The 10,168-nt window shown below is 34.8% G+C and overlaps 1 pseudogene; it reads right to left on the bottom strand.

Annotated features, from left to right (window-relative positions):
• Positions 1-9,673: 9,673 nt before the first annotated feature.
• LOC132272123 (small nucleolar RNA R71) lies at positions 9,674-9,772 on the bottom strand (annotated as a pseudogene).
• Positions 9,773-10,168: the final 396 nt, after the last annotated feature.

Genomic DNA, 10,168 nt, shown 5'->3' with positions numbered 1-10,168 from the left:
GAACCAATTCTGAGCACTCAAGATGACACTAAGTGACACGAAACAGAGCTCAGAAAAAAAAATTAAACGAAAAAAATTCATTCGTAAAATTTCAGGAAAAAGGAAAAGAATGCAAATGACCGGGTCGTTACAAATGACCTTGGAAAACTAGGTTTGTGGGAGCCTCCTTTAGAAGAGAAATCAAACCTTAAAAACTAGAGAGAGAAAATATATTCATTTTTCTTAAAAAAAAGTCTTTATAAAATATACATGGACCCATGTATATATAGGCAAAATAAAATAAGGAAAGTAAACAATAAATCATTCTTAATCTCAAATTCAAATATCTCAATTCTAATAGGACTCCAACATTAAGTTGGGCTATGAGTGAGAATCCTTTGGGATTATTATTTTCTTGCCTATAATGAATTAATAATCGGCCCAGTCCATGGACCCAATTAAATTAATTTATAAATTAATTTCTACTCCACTAAAAGAAAGTAATTGAACTCCAATTAAATAATAAATAATCTCTAAGTCAATGTTGCACTTTAACCCCTCTATGTATAATTAATTATCAGATAAATAAAGCCATCAATCCGACTACTTAATTAATATATTTATTTTGGTACTTTTAATTATTTCCGGCTTGATTACAATAAAATATTTATTTGACAAAAATAATAATTTAAATAACTAAATATATAGAAAATCATTTTGTCTAAAAACACACGAAGGCCTCAAATTTACTTTGTGATCAACCATAATCAATACAAAATAAATACAAGTAGCAATGATGCAAATATTGAAAATATAACCCTCTAACTATTAATTACATAATTACCCAAAGTGCCGGTCCATGGATTCGAAGAATCCACTGAACAAATCAAAGTAATTACTAATTAATAAAAGATTCTATACTTATCTCATATTTAAGAGTCAAATGCCATGACAATGATAGAGAGCAATTGCATATGACGGCTCTCACAATATATCTCAACCTAACGCGGATCCAGTTTAAGTCTTAATTAGTAATGAGTCCATCCATAATTACCGACTATGAACAATTTATGATTACTATTTATATTCATGTATTGATCGCCATCACATATATATATAAATATCTCTTGTAATCAAGTGGACACTATCAATTCCATAATGAATTGAAACACAATATATTGAATTCACCAATTGTATAAATCATAAATATTTTAGATATGTTAGGAACATATGTCACTTTAATTCAAATAGAAATTTTCTATGTCAGGGCATATAAATCCCAACAAAAACAAGGAGATAATACTAGAATAATTCTACACTAAATGAAATAACATCACTACAAGAGATAAATTAAATACAAGTCTTGACCAATATGAAACCCTATGTTAGATATATATATATATATATATAATACTCATCTATTTGCAAACCTAGAGTTTATATAACATGCATACAATATATATTAACTTTAAAGAACACAATAAACACATAGAATATAAACATAAAACAACTTCTATCTCACTAGAGAATTGTATCTCTAGAAACCAATGAAAGTGGAAGCAAAAATGGAATCCAAATTAAGGTGTGGTGGACAATGGAGTAAGGAACCTTTTATCTTCCAAGTGCAAGACCAAAAGGTGAGAGGGAGAGGCTTGAAATTGAGCTTCTAATACTAGGTTTACAAGGCTTCAATAGAGGATAGGTAAGTGGTGATGAAGAAGACAACTTTTTCTAGATTTTCCACTAAGTGAAATGTATTGATAGTCACATATAATAAGCAAACACAACTTCTCTCTCTCACACACACATCACACCCCTTTACTTATCACTATCCTAGGCCGTCTCACAAGTCTTAATCTACACCTTACACTTATCAGAATCTCATGCTTCCAAGTGTTCTAACAAAAAGTCAACAATTAGTCAAAAATTGCAAAATGGTCATTGAACAAAATATCTTTCAAAAATAATTGCAAAAAGGCCCTTAAGATAAAATAACCCAAAAAGTTAATTACACAAAGCACCCCAAAAAATGAAAATGTTTACGAAGAAAAAATGCAATTATACAAATGAAAACAAGTTAGCATGCTTTTCTATATAATTAATTTAGGTATTAACAATAATTTAAATTAAATAGAATGTGTGTGATGTCAAAAAACATTTTCAAACAAAAAATCCTAAGGCAACAAGAAAAAAAATGAACGAATAAATAAATAAATAAATAAATAATTAAATAAAATAAAAGTCAGAAAAAGGACAAAGATGACACGGTCCTCACAACCTTCCCTCTTAAAAGAGATTTCGTCCCCGAAATTAGACACATCCTATGGAGAACAAAACGAGGACCAAACATAAGGTCATTGATAAGCACTGAATATTGCATATTCGAGCCCCTAAATATATGTATGCTAAGGCCTAAAGTGATACTTCTATCCATTATTAGACTGATTTATACTTATTGTGTGTTTATAGGTACTTTCTCAGAGAATCGGTTAAAACTAGGACTTTATGATGGAAAAACTGATATCGAAGCTTACAGAGTCGTTGCCGGTCATTCAAAGTAAACCAAAAGATTAAATGGGGAAGTTTGGAAGAATTCAAGTACTAAAGCTCGAGCCTAAGTTCTAAGGCTCGAGCCCTACAAGAAAAAGAAGAAAAATCAACAAGGTATTGAAGCTCAAGCCTTGTACCTCTAGAGCTCGAGCCCTACTTAGTGGTGCTCGAGCCTTACCTTAGGGTGCTCGAGCCCTACTTAGTGGTGCTCGAGCTTTACCTCAGGGTGCTCGAGCCTTGGCCCTCAAGCTTGAGTATGAGGCATTGGAATTTGAAGAGTTGATTTGAAAGAAAACCAAGCTTCCAGGGTCTCGTGCCAAACCTCAAGGATCGAGCACCATCATTCAAAGCTCAAGCCTTAAGTCCCAAAAGCTCAAGCTTGGTACCTAAAGCTTGAGCCTTATGAAGCTTGGATCGAGCAATATTAAAAGAAGAAAACCCCAAAATATTCTAAGTGTTGATGGAAAAGACGCTTCGGAAAATAATTGAAGAAATTTAACTAATTTAGTACAAAATTAGAGATCGAACACCATCTTTTGAAGCTCGAGCAATAATTCAAGGAAGCTCGAGCAATAATTCAAGGAAGCTCGAGCTTTGTTCCCAAAGCTCGAGCCTTCCAAGACATATCGGATTTAAAGTTACGGGGATTATTCTTTTCCAAGTCGTATTTCACTCCAGATGGGCCAGAAGACCTAAAAGCCCACCAAATCTTTATTTTCTTCTATAAAAGAAGGCACAGGCCTTAATAGAAGAAGTCCCTTTTTTCTCGTATTATTCAGAAGGTTGATATTGTGGTGGCGACTTTTAGGGTTTTCATAACCTTAGAAGGTAAAGACCCTGAGAAGAGAAGTGCCGTCTGTGATGATGAAGATGACCACAACACGGATGATATTCGGCATCATCATGGGTAGCTAATTCCTCTCTTAAGGCACTAATGTAAACCGATATAAGTACTATGGTTTAATTGTTTTAACTCTGGGATATTTTTAATATATACTATATTTCTGATTACATTATTATGAGCGATTGAGACAACTCAATTGGATTTTAATGTTTTAAATAGTTTTTAAATTGTTATTACTTTGTCTTAGATAAAACTGTTCGTAATATATTCTCAACCCATTCTTATTGGACAGTATCTGGTAGAGCCCTGTCAGACATAAGAATGGAGATCATGTAATGGTGTTCCAATGTTTTTTATAACTGAATGTTTTCATAGTCTATACTTAGGAAAGATGGATTGTTTACAAAATTAATTGAAGTAGGTAGGTGAATAGTCCATGGTAACCGCAGATAGGTTATAGTTAACTGCAATTTATAAAACATATTTCTTTAAAAACTGAATTGAATGAATGTTATTGAGTTCAATTCATTTGAAATATAAATAGTTAAATCCCTAGAGTTGAAATAGTTAACCAAAGTATGAAAGTTGTGGTGAAGTCAAAGCCCTAAAATCTCTCTCTCTGATCACTTTAGTTTAATTTCATTTTATGTTCGTGAAAACCAATCAATCAATCAATTCAACCAGTTACCTGTAAATGAAGAAATATTAGTTAAAAGTGAAACAAAGTACACTTATCTATGGGTTTGACACCCTCTATATAGTACTATCATACAAAGATTCGTGCTATTACGAGTGGTAATTTATTATTTGAAATAAAAACACATAACATTCATATCCAGAATCACTTCATCAAGCACCAAAGGAAAACTCCCAAAACCTTAAGATCAAACTAAAGAACAAGGAACTACAAAACCGTGAAACCCGTCTTCAAACGAATCAACACACAATCTAAAGAAAATCACTAAAAGAACTCTAACTAAAAACACATCGAATCAAGGTACCTCGAAAAAGGAAACATGAAAAAATGAATAGCGACTAGAACCCGTCCATAACATATTCAAATGTATGATAGCATGACAGTGTCTAGAGCCTTCCCACACTTACTCGTTAGTAAGGTAACATTGATGGCAACTAGCACCTAACCACAGCACACAATTTCGTATGGTAGCATGACAATATATAGCCTGAGTTCATAACATACCCCCCACTAAATCTACCCATGAAATCTCTCGATACAAATGATATTAATGTCACCAAACAATCATTGCCACAAGCATTGTGGTAACCAAACATTCTATAAGAGTTGGGGTATGGTCCAAAGACATCTGGCCAGACCATCTCAGCCAATACCAAAACTCTGGCAACAATGTCATAGGCACTGTAATACTTAAGGCCTTAAATCCTCAATACGAAGAAAACTGACAATTCCAAAACCATAAAGCCTTTAAATCAAGTCACTTTAATCAAATCAAGGACTTCTTAAAATGCCTCTAATAAATAACTCTCAAGTACGAATCCAAAGCCTAACAAATTTGCGCTCTCAAGCGATAATGGATCGAACTCCACAAAATCAGAAAAGTATCAATACCTCCTAAGTCACAATAATCCTTGCCACAAGACAATACACCAAAAATCACACACACAAAGTCTCCTTAATACCTTGAATCTCTAAATCAAGCATCACATCTCGAATCTCTAAATTAAGCTCACATCTCGAATCTATCATTTAAACAAAATCTCTCTATAAGAGAATCAAAGAGAGACGTCACCATAAAATAGTCACCTAACACCAATGTGAGAAACCCCAAATGAATAAGAAAGCATAAATGTCAACAAACCTCTCAAATCAGCTTAAAAGCCAAACTCTCCAAAAAAGTCATCAATGAAATAGATCCACCAAAAGGCCACACATTAAAATCACAACAGAGAATTAAAATCCCTATCGTGGACAACCAATCCTCAAAACACAAGTCCACCACGTAGTTCACATATCACAATCCCGACAGCCAAGGTCACAAAACCCCATGCATCAGTGTAGGAACAATAATATAACATGAACACCATGTAATGATAAAACTCGTCAATGAAACACCAGAAAGAAAATTACAATATAGGACCATGTCCCTCATCATAATACAACGATATATATAGTGACCATGTCACAATCTCAAAATAAATGTACACTATGTATGCAACTCCAATGCAACACAATGTACCCATGTATGTACTCGACACTCACATAGTACATACCCACAAAACCAAATCATATAAACCAATTAACACCTTACAAACACATCACGTAGCCTACATAAGGCATTCCAATTATCAACGTATCACATAAGGACCAAGTAAACAACGACATGCTATACATTACTAATGATATTAGCATGTTAAACAAATATAGTATATAAAAAACGCACCATCTCTATCATCACACAAACCAATTCATAGCCACATATCCTAAACATGTTTCTAAGGCATGTTCAAAGTGATAAGGCATATAAACATGTAAAGGTAAACTATACATAACAATGCCACAAAATCATAAGCAAAAATGAATGGCTCTCAAAAAGACCACAGAACAACAAGATAACATAAAACAACAATTGTAATGGATAGTTCCAACACTAACCATCACAGGACATCCACAAGAAAGAGATATCTTAAGATAGCAATGAGTCTAATGGAAACTCTTTATGATTCTATCAGAACCCTGACACACAACCCTAAGTCTCCAATGACAAGGGAGAGCAATTAATTGTATTGCAATTAATTATATGAAACCACACATCTTAACCGTAGCTCCCAAGAACTATCCAAAGCAAACTCAAAAAGAATCCAAAGTCAACACACCTATCAAGTCCCTAAACCATCATTCCAAGAAGACTTTGAAACTCATAAAAATAAATCTCTCATTCTGATAAGCGCCGAATATTGTATATTCAAGAATCCTTAATTACATTAGTTAAGTCCATTATTTGGTTTTTGTATATAGATTATCTTCATTTTGGTATTTTTGTCTATTTTCAAGTGTACTCTCCAAAAAGAAATAAAAAGAAGACTTTAAGAGTTTTTGAACATCAAATGCATTTCGGGTTCAATATCTAGGGCTAGTCAAGAAAAGAGGTTCTAATGGACCTATGGAAACTCTCTGATGAGCGCTGAAAAGTGCATATTTAAACCCCTTAAACTTAAGCATTCTAGTACCTTTATCTATCTTACTTTACGGTTTTAGATTGATTTCGTATTATTTCCATTTTCAGGCACTTATCCCAAAAATAAGCTAACTCAGCCAAATAAGAGCTTAATTGAAGCAATTTTGGGATTAAACAAAGAAAGGAGCAAAGTGGAGAAAGAAAGAAGCAAATGAAGCCAAAGGTGGGAAGCAACAAAGTTCGATCGATCCAACTTCAAGGTTCAATCGATCGAACAATGATCGATCTCAACACTTCAAGATAGATCCAAGCCTTGGCCCAAAAGTATAAAGTCTAAAAGTTCAATCGATCCAACACCACCCTTCAATCTATCGAACACTTTTGTCCTTATTCAAATGATTGATCCTATCCACAGCTGTACCACCCACTAACCACTTTTGTCCTTTTCCCAAAAATATCTCTCAAAATATCTCAGGTTTGTCTTTTCCCAAAAAGCTCAACCAGTTGGATCGATCCAGCCTAAGTTCGATGGATCTCAGCCAGTTCGATCGATCCGATTCCAAGGTTCGATCGATCGATAGAACTTCCTCTAGTGCGAAAAAGTTAAATTTCCATCTCATTAAAAGTTGTCCTTTATCCAATCATTAGGGAATATTGTGTGCACGACCCCAGCTCATTTTGGGTGTCATTTGACCTACCTATATAAGGATAAGGATTGTTTTTTACAAAAGGAGGAGGCTAATATCATTTTCATATCGTCTCTTGGAGAGCAAGCTTAGAGGAGGAGAAGGCTAGAGACACCATTGGAGTTCTTCATCAACAAGGAGCAGATTTCTTCCATGGAGTTAGCCCTTGAGGGTTGGAGCAACATCACCATGAGTGGCTAGACATCCTCTTGGGGCTAGAGTTAGCCCCAAGCATGTTTTCTATATCTTAATCTTATGTATTATTGAGGGATTAGTGTTGTAATTAATGTTTTGACACTTTGATATATATAGATCTGGTGTATTCAATGATTTATGTGGTTTAATGCTTCCAATTGATCATTTCATTCTATCCATATGTCTATGTATGCTAGAATAGATATTCATGTGCTTGTCTTTAGATTTTGTGTTATTGATGCATGTCTATGTGTATTGATGCTATAGATTTGGAAATTGTCAAAACATAGTGCTTAAAGGAATGCTCTTGTGATTCTCTTAATGATTTATACTTATTCCTTGATGGATTGTGCCTCTTCCCTAGTTTATTTTCATGCTAGTAGTGTAGATGTAGTGTAGTTGTAATGTAGTGTTAAATGGGAGGACAATCCATGCTTGTTGTTTGATGATCCAAGCTTTTGAATGCAAGTAGCATATGTCTTTAACCTTGTGTTGTATTTGGATTGTGAGCTTAATGAAAGGATTAATGACTTGTTTTGATCTATTGTGCCTTTCACATGTTGTTTAGACAATATATGCTTCATTGCTTAGATATATTATGCCTTTCACATGATGTTGCCTTTCACATGATGTTTAGACAATACATGTTTAACTAGTCATCCTTACTTGTTGAATCAACCAAACACACACACACTTCAATATTGCAACACACTATTTGCCCTCATTAGTCACTTATAAACGGTATAGAAATGCATTGCTTGGTGGCGATCTCTAAACCCCAAGATATTTCTCTCTCTTACTTACTCTTAATTGCATTCTTTTATTATCACTTAGTTGAATTTAGTTGCTCTCTAATCAACCAACCAACCAATTATTTGATCACTCGACCTACTAGCCCTAATAGCGATTCCACGACTTTGTTCAATCCTCACAATCCCGTGGGACGATCCCTACTCACCCTTGCTATATTTATAGTGAAAGGTAGTAGTGGCTTCTATAAATGTAAAACTCTTGGCGCTCGCTTTAATGCACTCTCTTAAGCTTATGGTAGGACGACGACCATAGTTTTTGGTGCCGTTGCCGGGGATTAATTGATTGATTTGGCAACGTCGGATTTGTGGAATGGATTAGGATTAGTACTCTTTTGATCGTTTCTTTACTTTATTTTTATTTTTCTTTTTGGTTACTTATTGTGTTGTTCTTACTTGACTAGGTGCATTGTTGGAGAGGAAGCAAGCAAAGGAGCATTCAAGCTAACCAAGCAAGGAAAAAAGCTAAAAATTCTAACAATTTGCTAAGCTAAGCTTTAAATTTGGAGTTGAAGTGCTAAAGGATCTTTGTGAGACTTTCTTTACTCAATCCCTTAGTTAAATCGTCGGCCTGTGTGGAGGCTTATTTTTAATTGTTCTTACATCATTGTTGTTAAAGCATGGGAGTATGAATTATGTGTTTGTGGAAAAAGTCTAATTGCATTGTTGTGAAGGCATAGGGTTTGTCATTCTTTGTGCTTATTGTGTTTTGCATTATGCATGCATGGACGTCGTTCATTGAGACCAACTCTTGTCCCTCTTGATTTGCATCTTGAATCCATCATTAGAAATCCTAGGGGAAGAGGAAGTTCAAATAGAACCAATATATCAATGGGATGACCATAATAATGATCATGCTGAGGACCTTGGTCACATAGACCAACAAGGTATTCTTCATCCTAATGTGCACAATGAGAACATACAAGTACCATTAGGCATGCCTAGGCCATTCATTCACCAACCACCACAATAACAAGGCCAAGTTCCATATGGAATGCCAAGGCCAATGTATACTCCACAACCTCCCATCATCAATTAAGGAATTCAAAACCAAGGTGTTGATGTTGTATCTCAAGTAGCTAATCCACCTCTTGCTTTAAGAGACCATTATGTGGCTAACGAGTATAATGCACCTACATGCATCCAATTGCCTCCATTTAGAGCACATCATTACATAATTAATCCACAAACCATTCAAATGCTTCGTAACTATCACAGACTTCCAAGTGAAGAACCTTACAAGCATTTGGATGAGTTTCTTGAAGTATGTTCCACCGTAAAATATATGGACATGCCGGAAGAGGTTTTAAGACTCAAACTTTTTCCATTCACCTTAAAAGACAAGGCAAAGTATTGGTTTAACATTCTGAGGCCTTTTTCAATCACTTCTTGGGCAGAAATGCAACAAGAGTTCTTGAAGAAGTACTATCCAGTTTCTAAGACCAATGCCATGAGAACCTCAATTCGAGAATTTTCACATGGGGATGGAGAAACGTTTTATGAGGTATGGGAACGCTTCAATGAATTGCTTAGGAAGTGTCCACATCATGACATGTCCAAATGGCAATTAGTTCAATACTTCTTTGAGAGCTTATCGGATAACTATAAGGGTATGGTTGATGCTTCCATGGGTGGCTCATACATTAATAGGCATGAGGATGACGTGTGGCGTCTTTATGAGAGCATGAGTGAAAATTCTTTGCATAGAACACTATCATCCAAGCATGGTAGAAATTCACAAGGTAGGAAGAGTGTTGGCTTACATCAAGTCGACCATTCAAATGAAATAGCCGCCGAAATGAAGTCTTTATCTCAAAGGTTTGATCAATTTTTGATTAACCAAAACTCGACAAACCAAGTATCTTCCTTCCCTAACCATTCTCATCGTGCATTAAATGAAACATGTATGACTTGTTCTAGTGTTCTTCATTCTACTTCTCATTATCCTCA

Source organism: Cornus florida, unplaced genomic scaffold (assembly GCF_030987335.1).
Source record: "Cornus florida cultivar Cherokee Brave unplaced genomic scaffold, ASM3098733v1 CherokeeBrave_3.0.0_Hap2_Chr08, whole genome shotgun sequence".
Classification (NCBI taxonomy): domain Eukaryota; kingdom Viridiplantae; phylum Streptophyta; class Magnoliopsida; order Cornales; family Cornaceae; genus Cornus; species Cornus florida.
The sequence above is the reverse complement of the archived record's forward strand: the minus strand, read 5'-3'. Positions and strand labels throughout refer to the sequence as shown.